At 43.7% G+C, this 13,383-nt stretch overlaps 1 protein-coding gene across 4 annotated transcripts in view; it reads right to left on the bottom strand.

The window, feature by feature from the left end:
• Nucleotides 1-12,140, bottom strand: part of PAM (peptidylglycine alpha-amidating monooxygenase) — a 282,350-nt gene extending 270,210 nt beyond the window's left edge. For all 4 annotated transcript variants that reach the window (XM_025389313.1, XM_025389316.1, XM_025389317.1 and 1 more), the window contains exon 1: nucleotides 11,410-12,140. The gene's annotated coding sequence lies outside the window, so the exon portion shown is untranslated. The remainder of the gene's footprint in view (nucleotides 1-11,409) is intronic.
• Between the last annotated feature and the right edge of the window lie 1,243 nt (nucleotides 12,141-13,383).

The following is a 13,383-nucleotide window of genomic DNA, read 5'->3' as shown; positions in this document are numbered from 1 at the left end:
GCAGTGGATAAGCAAGCCAAACTTCATCTGTATTTACAGCCACTCCCCATCGCTCACATTATCACCTGAGCTCCACCTCCTGTCAGATCAGCTGGGGCATTAGAGTGTCATAGAAGCAGGAACCCTAACATCAACTGCATGTGAGAGGGATCTAGGTTGCAAGCTCCTTATAAGAATCTAATGCCTGATGATCTGTCACTGTTTCCCATCACCCCCAGATGGGACAGTCAAGATGCAGGAAAGCAAGCCTGGGTTCCCACTGATTCTACATTATGGTGAGTTGTATAATTATTTCATTATATATTACAATGGAATAATAATAGCAATAAAGTGCACAATAAATGTAATGCACTTGAATCATCCCAAAACCATTCTCCATCCCAGTCCGTGGAAAAACTGTCTTCCATGAAACCAGTCCTGGTGCCAAAAAGGTGATGGGCTGCTGCCTTGTATCATATGGGAAACTAGCTCCACACCTAATTTACCATTTTAGTAACACAGAACAAATCCATCACATTTGTGGTTACCCTTTCTTGTATGTGTATTGTATCATGCCGATATGGGCTGAGTTGTGTCCCCATAAAAAAAAAAAAAAAAAGATGTTCAAGTCTTAACTTCCAGTACCTGTGAATGTGACGATTTGGAAATAGGGTCTTTGCAGATGATCTAGTTAAGATGAGGTCATTGGGGTAGACCATAATCCAATATTACTGTGTCCTTATAAAAAGGGGAAACTTGGACACAGAGACAGACACACAAAGAGGAAGACAGGAAAGATGATGTGAAGACATAAGGAACCATGTATAGGCCAAGGAACATCTGAGGCTATCAGAACACGAGAGAGGGAATGGGACAGGTTCTCTCTCACAGCCTTCTGAAAGAACCAATCCTGCCAATATACTGATGTTGGACTTCTAGCCTTAGAACTCTGATACAATACATTTCTGGGGTTTAAGCCACCTGGTTTGTGGTACTTTGTTAGAGCAGCCCCAGGAAACTAATATGCAGGTTGTAGATGAAGTTGGCCCAAGATTGCAAAGTGTGGCTGGAAGCTTAAGAATCCTCAGAGTTCCAGCAGCACACACATACATGACTCTACACTGTGTGAAATGGTGTGAAGAACCTGCAATTTAGATGAGGATATGGACTACACCCACCTAAAATACTAAAAATAATGTCATACATTTGCTTAAAACACTTTGTACATGTTGTACTTCACTTTTTCTTCACAACTACACTGAATGAAAGAAGGGAGCCTCGGTATCTTCATCTTATTGACAAGGAACCTGAACGTTGACTGTTTGGGCCAACGTCACATGTATACATGGCAGAGCAAGTACTGGTACCAAATCTTTTCTAGGAAAAATGAATGCAATCATGAATATTTTAACTTGGAACAATGGTGGCACTTTAGAAGTAGTTCTTCTTCAAGTGACTCAAGGAAGGACAAAAATAACATCACATAGACTGAGTAGGCCAAGGGGTTCTGTGATCCAGGTAAGCTGGAATAAATCAGAAGAAACAGGTAGAAAAAGTAACTCTTGAAGGAAGTGATGGAAATAGGCCAATAGAAAGAAAAGAGGCTTCATGATGAATAAAAAGAATGGCAAAAAAGAAAAGGATAAATTATGTGGAAAGCCTAAACAAACGTTAAAGGGAAGCCTTCAACTGAATACGAAGTACAGAAAGGGTTGTAACAGCATGTGGGGTTGAAGTAAGATTGGGGACTTTTAGCTGGGCTGATGAAGGGGTTGTCATTGACAGGATAGACAAACAGTTACCACTGACAGTTTTTGAGCAGGATTTGCTGTGGTAAAGGAAGCTGTTCTAGTAGCTGTGTTAAAATCAGTTTAGTGGCAGAGCAACCTGGGATTGTAATCGATATAGTAAGGGACTTTGAAAAACTGATTAGGACTGAAGATAATGACCCCATATAGACGCTTTAAGTTTTAGCTACCAGCAAGACATTCTTGACACTTTTCTTCCCTCACCCCCTGTATTTCTGGACAAACTGGTCATCTTGGTATTCCTTGGTGGTGCAGGTGTAGAGGCAGAGTTCCTTTGTTCCAGCCTCAATATCTTATACCTGTTACCTCTGCTTAGTAGTTAGCTCCCTGACTTCATCTGTGTTTTTGCTCAAATGCTACCTCTTCAAGAGGTTTTGTTGACCATCCTATGTAAGAGGACCCTCTGCTATCATTCTCCATTCCCTTATTTGCCTAATTTTTCTTTACAGGACTTATTAGTACCTAATAATATATATATATGTATTTATTATATATATGTTTTTATTATGTATATTACACTTAATGATTATCTGTCACTCCCATTAATAATTAAGCTCCCTGAGTCCAAGGACATTTTATATACTGTTCAGAGTTTTATTTCTAGAGCCTGGCACAGAGATTAGCATAAAGTAGGGAGTCACTAAATATTTGTTGAACAAATAAAAGAAAATCCCAACTTGTTCCTGAGTTCAATTAATGGTATTCCCCCCAAAACACTTTCAATCCATCTTCACTGCCACTTCCCAGTATCCACCACCAGAGTGGTACACACTGTCATGTCAAATTAAATTCACGCAAGAGCTATCCAACTTCTCCCCACTGACACTCACACCCCAATCCAACTCACAACCCCACAGATGATCTCACCAAAACACAAATCACATGAAGTCCCCAGCTGCTACCTAAAACACTCTCCATTGTTCTTATGAGGAATACCAAATTCTTCACGTGGCCAGCAAGACCCTGTGTGCACTGGCCCCAGCCAAGGGGTCCAGCCTCAGTAGCTCTTCTCTCCCCTTGACCCTCCTCAGTTACTTGATTTCATTCTGTTCCCTTCTGTAAAGGGCCTCTGCACAAATGGCAGTTCTCTCTGCTTTCTGGAACACTTTTCTTCCTACCCTATCTCACATTCTCCTACTCACACGTCAGATATCAATCAAGTGTCACTTCCTCAGGTTCCTATTATATAAGCCCACAAAATTGTACTGTTCTATTCAGAGCATTTACCTCTGCTTGTAATTATACATAATTATTTGTTGTTGCTGTCGTGTGTATATTTTATTAGTGATTGCCTTCCTCCTATACTCTTCACTCCATGATAATGCAGACCAGGAATTTTTTGCTCATTATTGGATCTCTGGGGTCAAGAATAGTGCTAGGTACATGGCTGACACTGAATGAATATTTGTTGAATAAGTGAAACCCAAGAGCTAGACGTCACTGTCAAATACACAGATAAAAAATTTTTCCACTAATACTGAGGTAAAGCTGAAGGCAACGATATTAGTGAAAATCTGTAATAGGACTTAGAGCTATTATTAAAACAGAAGGAGAGGGGAGGAACCCAGGGCAATGCAAACTGTAACAGTGCTAACTATCTACTGGATAATAATGAGACCAAGAGAGTCTGTTTAATTAGGGAACTAGACAAGAACTAGTTCAAACAATTTACTGACACCAGGTAGTTATGACTTAGGTAGTGACAGTAACTAGGTGAAAGGTTACATTTACATATCCTATTAACAGCTCCTTGACTCATCATCAGTCTGCTCTGGAAACATTTATCTGTGCAGAGAAACCATTAAAACTTTCCTTGGCATTTTCTATTATAAAAATTCTGCAAAAAGTCCTTAGTTCCCTGGAAAATGTTTTAAAGACATTTCACTGTGGTCGATTAGGCATACAGTAATAGCTAAGTGAGGCAGGGGCCACAGAGGAAATGGCATATAATAGAAAGAACCACTTCGCTCCTGATTAAAGTTACTCATGTGCAGCTTGAGAAAACGTACCCACTAGAAAGCTCTGAGCACTACAGGGTATCACCGGTTAAAGGACAAGGCCTAATTTTTTTTAAGCCTCATTGTTACTGCTTTATTCCGAAAATATGAGAACCAATATAATTCTAAATTCTCCCCAGGGAAACAAGGAGTTTATTAGTTTACTTTTATTTCCTTATTTCAGACTTCTTTTAAAATAAGATGTAGCATTGATGAGCATTAAAAAAAAATCTAATATTGCTTCCATTCATTGAAACCCATCAGTGACTCATGCAATAAACAGCAAGTCTCCTGGTTTTGTTTCTGAAGAGGGCACACCAACAGTTTCAACAGCATACTCCAGTTTTACTGGAAACAGTTTTCAAAAGATGACTTACCACACCCTGCCTGAGAAAGGACAGCATGAAACTGGCGAAAATTCTGATCTTCAGAAATACAATAGACAACGAGTATTTCCAATTTCATGCTGTTTATATGAAGAGAATGGAGGCACAAGGCAAGACTAGCCTGAAGCACAGGTAAGAACTGTGGCATAAAAAGAGAAAGGAAGAATGAAAGCACACTGAACAAGTGACTTTACCAGATTTAGAGGGACTGAGGAAGGGGGATTTGGGGGAGACAACCAGCCTTTTCTACCCCTACAGAAATAAGATTTCAAAATTCACAATTAAAAGAAAAAGACATTTAACAGAGTAATGGTTTTAAACTAAATGGAGAAAAATCTCACTAGTTAACAAATGCCTGCTGTATGCAAGGGACTCTACCTTTACACAAAACCTAATAGCACATGACTTCGACTCTCCCAGAATGTACTGAATTTGAAAGGAATGTCTATGAAAATAAGGCTTTGTTGATGGAATTATGTAAATAATAGGTATACATATAACCTAAAAAAGTTTTCTTCCAACACTATAGAAGCCTCCAATTACATGCAACAATGATCATGTTATTCAAAACTAATATCTTCATAAAAGTTCCCTTCAAAAGAGTTCTAAAAGTTAACAACCTTGGCAGGTTCTGGGTGCTATGTATATAAGCGCTTAAAAATAATAAATTCAATCTTTAAAATATTCTAAACTTCAGACTTTTAAAAGCTTGAATTAATCTTTATATAAGTAAAATTTTACTGCACTGCAAATGAGTACTATTTTAAAACAAACTTACCTTGGCATAAATAAGTGAAATTCTCAATATATGAAATTTATGATAAGGCATTTTTAGCCACGGAAAAAGCAGGTAGTAGTATGATTCTTCCATAAGGGCCTCAGACTTTACTTTATTTATTTCTACCACTGTTTTTGTTTTGCTTATGTTGTACATGCAGCAGTGAACTATACACTCAATGCAGGTAAAAACTGTCCTTTGTTACTGCAACTGTTGGCTGGACCTATCATTCTTTGTGCATTTGCTTCCCAGTACTTGTGGTCCACACTCTCCACAAAATGAGCTTCTCCTATCTGAAAGGGAAGCAGATCTGCTGCTTTGATTGTTTCTTGGCATTTCCCCCTAATTCTGCGGCGTCATTTAAAGTTGTATTTTAAAGTATTATGTTTTCTATTTTTTGAGTCCAGTTCCCTCCCTTCTTGAAGCTGTCCTCTTAAACTCCTGAACAAGAGCCATCTGGAAATCTTGTTCCTGTCCTCCATCCTTTCTGTGAGTACATGCCAGCAGAGCTGGGTTGCAGCAGGCACTGCCTAGGTGCTGCTGGACTGGCTATGCTCCAGACCCTCACTGTTTTATTTTTTGTTTGTTTGTTTTGTTTTGTTTTTATTATACTTTAAGTTCTAGGGTACATGTGCACAACGTGAAGGTTTGTTACATATGTATACTTGTGCCATGTTGGTGTGCTGCACCCATCAACTCTCACTGTTAATATGCAACTCTTGTCCTTTTGTGTTAAGCATGGTTAGCAGACGAAGCTCAAGACAGTGTTCAGAAGTTCAAGCTCCTTTGGGTACAGATCCTAATCTCACAGTCACACATGATTTGAGTAATGCCATTTATATGTAGAACTTCTGCTGCCACATGTCCCCAGTCTGCCCAGTCTCCAAATTGACAGTGTAGATACTTTTCCACTTCTTTTCCCCAAGAGGCCTGAACTAAGTACTGTATAGGTTATCCAAACAGAAATATTTTCTTTGTATTAAAGGGGCTCCTATGAATCTAACATGAAGCCAAACATCATTTTTATGCTGTCAAAATCAACAACTTCTACTGTCTCTACTCATCTACTAACACAAACAAAATTTGTAGCTTTAAACCAGCAATGTCCAATAGAACTTTCTGCAACAATGGAAATTTTCGATATCTTCTCTGCCCAGTACCATAGCAACTAGCTCCATACGTGCTATTAAGCATTTGAAATGTGGCTAGTGCAATGGAGGAATGGGTTTTTAAAACCTTATTCCATTTTTAATTAATTTATACTTAAATTTAAACAGACAATATGGCTAGATTGCTCTCAGTAATTAAGGGTCTGAGATTTTTACCCTACTTGCAGGCTAACGAAATTAATGTGCCACAGTTTCATGACGATGCTGGAAGAAGACAGAAAATTCTAGGGTCAGAAACAAAGGACTATACTACTCACAAAAATATCAGCAACAGTAGTATCAGCATAGTTGTGCCAATCTCCTGAAACTCGGTTCCCCCCGTGTGATGTGAAGCGGATACTCAATGCATTGTCAGAGGGGAACCCTGAGCTTAGGGTCTTGAATATTTTAAACTGGACAGTAAAACCTACCTCCGCTTTGCTTCGGAGGGAAAGAATACCTCTATCTTCTAAAACTATCTACTATACAAATATCTTTGAGAAGAGAGTCCGGGATGAAAGCAGGAAATGCCTTTGCTCATAAGACATGCAAAAGTCTGAGTGACTAATGGAGAATTGAATCCCAACACAGGGGTATCATACATATCTCTGAAGTCCACTCATCTCCCTCCTGCTTGAATACCTTGCTTTTAGCCACACTTCTTCCTATGACCATGGTAAGCTTCCAAATGGTTATCCTTCTTCCACCACTGCCTCCTCCCACTCATTTTCTATACAGTAGCTAGACTGCATCTTGTAACACAAATCTCATCTTGTTTCAGTCTTCAATGTCACCCACTGTTCTTAGGATTAGGCCACCCCTCCTTAGCAAGTTCCACAAAGCCAGCACTTCCCTTGCTTGTCCGTTTAAGGTTTATGCCTTTAGTCACATTACACTCCTCTCATGTTCTTACATGTAGAGGTCATAAGGTGGGAGCCCTAGGTTGAATTCCAACTACATATTTGTCTGGTTTGGCCCATAGAACAGTTTTTAAAACATTTGGGCTATTTCATATTTGGGAGATTTCATATTTATAAAATATGAATTTTAAGCTCCTCTTTAGAAATCAAGGCATCTGGTAACACTTGGCCTGCGTCCCAACCTGACAATACTTGGCTGAAACCGAGTATCTACTTCTCCCTTTAGACAGTCTGGATTCTCCAGATTGCCACGGGTCTCCCTCCTGCTCTTAACCTATGTATTGTTTTACATTTTCTGCCTTACTTCCATTCTAAGGCATCATGCTCCCTTTGGTCTCTTTCAATCTTCCCACTTCTTCAGCTGCTAACTACCACTCATGCTTCAGGTCTTTGTGTATTCATGCCACTAGGAAGTTTTCCTTCACCACCACCAACCCAATTAGGATGAAATGATGTACTGTGTGACATTCACCTATCCAGGACCCTGCCATCCCATCATATCTTCCGAGGTTCTCTGCACTACCCTTATCATGACATGAATCACATGGCATTATAATTATTTTAAATTTTGTTTCTAAATTTATAAGTCTCTGTTTATAGATCTGCATCCCTGTCTACACCTTCAAGTCATAAGAAAGTGACTACAACTGTCTTGTATACTGTTGGATGTCAGTGCCTAGGAAAAAGCCAAACATATAGTGTGGGCTGAAGAAACACTTGTTGCATAAATGAATGAAACAAGTTAGCTGAGGAAAGGCTACTTCAAAATACTGGGGAAGAGTGTATTTATATTTTTATATATGTATTTATTTTTTAAATGTGGACCACCGAAATTCCATTCCTTCCCCCCTCCCCCTACCCTAGAGAAACTAAAATAACTACTTGAGTCGTAGCGCAATAGTTATATACTGGCAATGTGCTAAGAACCACATGTGGATTAGTTCATTTAATGCTGACAACAGTCCTTTCAGGTTAGTACTTCATTATTCCCATTTTGGAGAGTTAAATCATTCAACCCTGGATAAGATGAAGGCCTTATTCTCCACAACACTACAGTAAATTGTAGGGATGCATGATGACTTAAATTTCTGCCAGGAGACCTGAGAGCACATGACACCAACAGCAATTTTATTCACAGCCCGTCTTTTGAGCTATTTGTATGGTTTTAATAATTAGCTTTCACATTCAAATGGTAAGGAAAGTACTTATACACACAAGAAGCTTTCGTGGCTATTATACCAAATGACACAGCTTCCAGGGCAGTAACAAGAATCTTTAATCTCATTTCACAAATAGAAAAACAAAGGTATGGAGCAATAAGGCCAAGTGTAAAGTTAACGTTATGTCCCTCAGGCTGTCCCCCAGCCTGCCATGCCTTAATGTGACAGTCCAAAGCCCTCAAAGCGCGGTATGTAAAGCCTAATAAATTCTGCACATAGCAGATAAATAAATTCTTCCTAGGGGGAAGAAAGAATCAGAGATGTCACTGAGTCACAAAAAGTACAACCTAGGCAGAAAGTCAAGATCTCTGGTCAATCTTTTCCAGGTGGAATTCTTGCTCATTTTTTGCCCCAAAACACACACACACACACACACACAAAAAGTTTTAAAAAGAAGCTAAATTCTAAGAGGTTGTTTTTTTGTTTTGTTTTGTTTTGTTTTGTTTTGTTTGAGACAGGGTGTCTGTCTGTGGCCCAAGTTGGAGTGTGGTGGCATGATCACAGCTCACTGCAGCCTTATCCTCCCAGGTTCAAGAGATCATCCCTCTTCAGCCTCTTGAGTAGCTGGGACTACTGGCGTGCACTACCACACCTGGCTTTTTTTTTTCTTTTAATATTTTTTGTAGAGAGAAGGTCTCACTATGTTACTGGTTCAAACTCCTGAACTCAAGCAATACTTCCGACTCAGCCTCTCAAAGTGTTGGGATTACAGGCATGAGTCATCACACTTAGTCTCACCAAGTCTTGTAACTTTTAAAGTCAAATTTCCAGAGAGACTTCAGGACCCACCAGGCCTTTAAGTGTTCAAGTTCCAGCTTATTAAAAATATGACATTAAATATCTGTATATTTTTCTAGGCATTATAATTTCCTTCCTGAAGGAGTTGAGAAAAAAACTGTATGTGGGCACCACAATTTTATTGACGTGTTGAATGAAGTTAGAATTAAAATGTCTATAGCTTTTAACATATGATTAGCACATCATACATGTGTAGAATGCTTTCCTAAGCTTTCATTCTAAAAACACAGAATTCATTTTATTTCCAAGTGCACCTTGATGAAGTAGAAGCACATGGCATTTTATTTTCAAAAGCAATGTCTTAGCAAACTTGTTATTTCTTCCAATCTATTATGTAAACGCACCAAATTATTATTTATTTATGTATTTATTTATTATTTTTTGTGTTTTTATTTTTTGAGACAGAGTCTCAGTCTGTCACCAGGGCTGGAGTGCGTGGAGTGATTTCAGCTCACTGAAACCTCCACCTCCCAGGTTCAAGCGATTCTCCTGCCTCAGCCTCCCAAGTAGCTGGGATTACAGGCGCCCGCCACTATGCCCAGGTAGTTTTTTGTATTTTTAGTAGAGATGGGATTTCACCATGTCGGACAGGCTGGTCTCAAACTTCTGACCTTGTGATTTGCCAGCCTGGGCCTCCCAATGTGCTGGGATTACAGGCGTGAACCACCGCACCCGGCCAAATGATGATCTTAAAGGGCTTTGATAATGCATTCTTGACCTCATTCTACTTGCCATGTATAGTCATTAGAAGACTGTTCATATAAAAATATGAAATAAAACGATATAGTCTTTAAGTTACATTGGAAGGCCCTTTAGGACAAGGAACATACTCTATATCTTTATATCTTTAAAGCATGTAGCAGAGTGCATCGCACAATGAAAATGCCTATCAAGTCAGGAATGCAGGAACGACAGGGCTTACCATTTAATATCAATTCTAAAACTGATTATTTATTTTTGAGACAGGGTCTCGCTGTGTCACCCAGGCTGGAGTGCAGTGGTATAAACACAGTTCACTGCAGCTCTGACTTCCTGTAAAGCTGATTTTTTTTTTAGGCCATTTACTTGCTTCATAAAGTAACTAGAATGGCAAGAACTATGATTTTTTGTGCCTGTGATTATAAACTGAAAATTTACAAACAATATGTCACATGATATTTGACCTAAATGTCTGATTTTACCAAAATGAAGGCATCTTTCCTGGATTATTAGAATTAGCAGTAAATTTAAGTTTGCACCTAGAATAGAAAAGAGATTGTAAATAATGTAAAACATCTGAAGCAAACAAAGTCCAATAAGATCTTCCTTCTATTTAAACTTCTATGACCGCAAAGGCACAGGATGTAAGGTCCATAGCTTGGTACACAGGGATTGGTGGGGAAGAGACGATTTCAACTCTGAACCCTGATAACCAGCTCCAGGAACACATGCCTTTCAGCCCCGCAAAGCTACTGACCAAATCTCCCAGAGAGATAATCACATCTCAGCCAAAGGACACGAACTCAGACGATCAGAACACAGGACCCGCCATCAGGCAGCTGCACGAGACAAGAGACCGTGCTCAAAATCACGTAATACCCTAAGTCACCCCAAGGGAGCCCCACAACCACCCTCAGCTGCGGGCAGAGCTGACGCATATTTTGCAAATGACAATACAGAGGTTCCGATGGGGCGGGTCCCAAGGCCACACAGCTGGGAAGGTGACTGAACCTAGACTTAACTAGTATCCCAAGTGGTGGATACTTCCCATTCTGCCTGGGCGATCGCGCTTCGCCCTCGTATTACACTCCGAGGCTGGTAAAACGGCAGGAAGAGAGCAAAGCTGGGCCAGGACGGGAAAGAAAGAGGGGAGGGAATTTCCACTGCTTCCCGGCACTCGCCCCCACTCCACACCCCAGGTTGCTACTCCGCGGCGGCCTCTACTTCCCCAAACTAGACTCAAGGGCGGGCAGAGGACCAAGGAGGCTTTCTAGGCGTCACGGAGAGTTCTCCAAGTTGGGGGCAGAAAAGGCGAATGAACAAATTGTACCCCCTAGGGTGAGGGCACAAGGAGAAGTGCGGAGGTGAGAAGGACAGGAGGGGAGGACGACCCCTCACAAACTGACCAGGGACTTAATAATGATGGTGAAGTGTGGTGAGAGAGGTTGGGGAAATGCGAGAATGGCTCAGTCCCCAAAATCCTCCCGGGCCACAGCGCTGGATCCCCGCCCCATCCCCCCACCCCCGACCCGGGCAGCCCGAGAGAAAAAGCAACAACCTCCTGGGGCACCAGGAATTGGTGGCAGCAGGATCCCGAGCCTGGGCCCCCTTTCGCACCCCCACCCTCACCCTTGCCCTGCCCGCCTCGCAGTGGCGGCAGCGGCAGCAACACCAACCTGCGCGGCCACGGGCTCTGTCCGGGACGGAAGCCGGAGCCTGCGGGCGGCGGAGCGGCGGGCGGAGTTAGTTGGAGGCTCCGGCTCCCTGGGCGGGGACAGGCTGAGCACGCGGCGGCAGCGGCGGTGGCGGGGGCTCCCTCCCTTCGGCGCGCGCGAGGCCCAGCCGGGTCTGCCGCTCGCCCTCGACTCCTGGAGCAGCTCTCAGTCCCTCCCCAGGGGCGGCTCCCGGGCCAGCCCCGCGCTCGCCTCCTCCACGCCGGCTGCCTCTGCTCTGCCCTGCCTCTTTGGGCGGAGGGGCCGCGGGGCTTGGGAACTGGAGCCCCAGCGAGTCCCCAGCGACTGCCCGCAGCTTCCCGGGGTTTCCCTGCGAGGGTCGCGTGTGCTGAGTGTCGGAACTCACGTGCGGGCCAGAGGTAGCCAAGAGCTGTAACTCTTGCCCAAGTGCCCCGGGGAGGGGAGTGAAGGCCCGGCCTGAAAGTCTCTGACCCTCCCGAGTCTCGTGTCCCTAGAAGCAGCCCTGCGAGGTGGCCACGACAGCTGCCCGGAGACAGGCAGAGGAAAATGTCCGACTCTCCCTCCGCCCAGCCTCGGGCCAGGAGAACGTTTCCGGAGAGAAGGAAGGACCCGTTGACCCCCAGCCCTTGCTCCAGCCTGGATACCTGGCTGAGTGCATGGAACTGGAAGGGACGGCAGAGCACCGGGGCTGAACGCATGGGAAATGTGCGATTTCTATTCACACCACCCCCTTGCCCGGCCCCTGGATTCAGGCCACCTCGCTCAGGTCTGCGCAGTGCTTCCCAGTTCGCACCTCCGACCGGAGGAGGGAGGTGGGTATCCCTTTCTTAGCCTGGCTTCCCGCCTCCATCGGTATCCCTTTCTGCGAAACCTTTTTAACCTGCAGAGTGCCCAGCGCGCACACACCGATCACTTCGCCCCTAAACTGCGGGCAGGGAGCTCTGGAGCCATCCACATCCCCAGCCTCACCCCAAGGCAGGAGAAAGCAGGGAGCCGCGCGTGGGGTGGTGGGGGCGGGGCTGGAGAGTTCCAGTAGGAAGCTTTTATACCCAAGAGGCTTGATGATGTGCAGTACTGACCCCACACACAAATTGATATGCGTTTAATTGAGGGCAGGTATTTGCCAGGGTCTTTCCCCATCTGCAGGTAACCGCCTGAGTGCGTTCACCGTGCCTCTTCCATCCCCAGCGCCAGCCCAGCCGCCTCTCTTTCTCCTAGAGTCCCATCCTCCTCTCCCTCACGCTCTCCCATCCCAGCTCCCTGCAGCGCGGGTCCCGAGCTGCTCCAGATCCCCGGCACCCAGCTCTGGTCTTTCCAGACAACTCCTCCCCTTCAGAACCCGGTGTGGTAGCGGGGAGGTTGGGAGAAGGGACACTGAGGAAGATAAAGAAGGAGAAGCCAGTGGACTGGGAAGAAGGTAGGAAAGTGCGAACCGAAGGGGTACGTGGAAGAGGAGCTGTGGGAAACGAGGCAAAGCCTTCAGGCTCTAGGTGGATTCCCAGAAAGAAAATCAGTTTCTTCATAGGGAAACCACCAATGCTCGCTGTAGACCGATTGGAAAATCCCTACAGAATCCCTAGCGAGCAGTGGCGAGACTAGTCAGGGCCTAGAGCATGCGTCCACGAACTCCATTCACTTCCCAACCCAAATTCCAAGGTAGGCGGATGACCCTCGTTCTGGAAACTGATTCTGACAAGGTGTGAGAAGACACGGAGCTGAGTCTGTTTATGGATCCCCGGGCTGTTCTTCATCTTTAGACATCTCCTAAGTCACTTTATGTCTTCCTGCTGGTCTGGGTTACTAAGGAAAGCAAGCACTTGAGACCCTCCCTCAAATACGTCCTCTCTCTCTCTCTCTCTCTCTCTCTCTCTCTCTCTCTCTGTGTGTGTGTGTGTGTGCGTGTGTGTGTGTGGTGAGAGAGAGAGAGAAAATATGGAGAGGCAAGAGTTCTAGGCT

The sequence above is a fragment of the Theropithecus gelada genome, chromosome 6 (assembly GCF_003255815.1).
Source record: "Theropithecus gelada isolate Dixy chromosome 6, Tgel_1.0, whole genome shotgun sequence".
Classification (NCBI taxonomy): Eukaryota; Metazoa; Chordata; class Mammalia; order Primates; family Cercopithecidae; genus Theropithecus; species Theropithecus gelada.
The sequence above is the reverse complement of the archived record's forward strand: the minus strand, read 5'-3'. Positions and strand labels throughout refer to the sequence as shown.